This window comes from Octopus bimaculoides, chromosome 2, assembly GCF_001194135.2.
Source record: "Octopus bimaculoides isolate UCB-OBI-ISO-001 chromosome 2, ASM119413v2, whole genome shotgun sequence".
In the NCBI taxonomy this organism is placed as follows: domain Eukaryota; kingdom Metazoa; phylum Mollusca; class Cephalopoda; order Octopoda; family Octopodidae; genus Octopus; species Octopus bimaculoides.
Genome location: NC_068982.1, coordinates 25,111,575 through 25,113,632, shown reverse-complemented (window position 1 = coordinate 25,113,632; position 2,058 = coordinate 25,111,575).

Here is a 2,058-nt window from a genome sequence, read left to right as displayed (position 1 = left end):
ATATAAAACATATGTAGTTATGTTGGAGTTAGGAAATCAATATTGGAGGTTTCAAAAGGATATATATTTTTATATCACATACTTCTTGCCTTAAGTTATAAAAATATAGAAAACATTTATATTATATATATAAAAAAAAACATATCTACGTATGTTTTTTTATAAATATATATATATATAATAGCTCGTATTAACTGTATTAATATTTAAAAATTTATAACAAAAAATTTAATATTATTGATACCGTAATATATACGAGCACTCAATATAAATTCAGCATATCATATTCCTATTGAACATTTCTAATTAATGAATATATATATATATATATATATAATAACGTAAATAATATATAAATACATGCATATATACATACATATATGTACATACCTACATCTATATGTATACATACATGCATATATGGGTGAAGAGAGTGTGTGTAAGTGTGAATCAACGCGTCGAAACTTAGCTGTTGGTATTCACATGTTACCAGGAAAGATCTATAAAAACCGACAAAGAAATTAACGATAAAATGAGTTCATTTGTTATAAAGAGAGCAGAAAAATAATTTGAATTTATGTGCATGCAGAGGAATTTCTGACTGTAGAGTACGTAGTGGCCAAACAAAAGTGACATGAGTGTAAGGCGTAAAGAGAAGTGCGGGATCCAAATGTGTGAATAATACTACCTATTTTAGTACATTCTAATTAGTGCATTGACTGTTGTTACACAAATTTTGACAGAGGTTTTTTTTATATTATTCTTGCCCATATATCGCTCACAATAAAAGATATTCAGCAGAATATATATTGCTGCCACAAACCACCATACCATTACTAATCAGAAACCATGTTTCTAAACGACATAAATTTGTCATAATCTAAATGTTTTATCATAGAAAATAACTCGGTATTTTATCTGATGCATTTCAAATGTATATACATGTTTTTTATTAAACTTATTCTTCAACTAATACGTACTTCGATGTTACCTTTCATCATTTCCGGGTCGATATAATAAGTACCAGACGATCACTGGAGTTAATGTAATTGACTTAAGCCCTTTCCTCAAACTGCTGATCTTTTGGCAAAATTTAAAGCCAGTATTAATTATATAACAAAAATTGGAAAATGAAACGCAAGTGTGGATTCCATATATCTTCAAATACAGTTATTAATTACTATCATTTCATCAAGTTGTTGAACTGTAAATGTAATATGTGCGGAAGATGAATGAGTTGAAATGTCACGAGAGTAATCAAAATTTGTATGTTTCATTTTTTTCTTCCTTAATTAAACCACAGAAATCGCCTAGTTTAACGATGGTATTTTTAGAATTCATTCCAAGAAGTAAAAAATTGGGGAAAGAAATAAAAATTAATTGCAAAAGAAATGGCTCTTGCGCGGCTGGAATCTGCAAACAAATTAAAAGACAATTGCAGTGAAAATATTACACAGGGTGGACAAACTTTAAACGAGTTACAGAAGTAGAAAATATTGAAACTACTACATAAGAAGTAAACAAAAAAAATCATTAAAGATTGAAGCCATTACATGATTAAGAACAAATATCGAATTAGTTGACATTTATTCAAAAATTAATAATTTTCGATATTTTTTACAAAAGAATTTTGGAACAACCTCCTTTAGGAAACAAATACTATAATACGTCAGAAAATACATGCTACTTGTACGAGTGGAATTACATATAAAGATGGATTCAATATCTTCCAGTCTGGAAAACATCAAGATGAAATGATTTCGGTATCCAGTGTCTGAGCTTTTCCAAGTGTTACAGTATTGAACCGCAACGCACTTTGAACTGGTTCAGGGATGTGGGAAAATCCTTGCATATTTTCTCCTAATGACTGTAAAATTAAATGCATTTTCTCGTTAGCTGTATGAATGTATCAAAACCTTTCAAAAAGTTCATAATCTTTGTCCATAGTTTTTCCAACATGCAAGCTCGGCGATTTATATATCACCGGCCGTTATTGAAACGAACGTTTCAATAAATGACTGAAACAATTACAAAATAAAAGAATAAAAGAATATTATA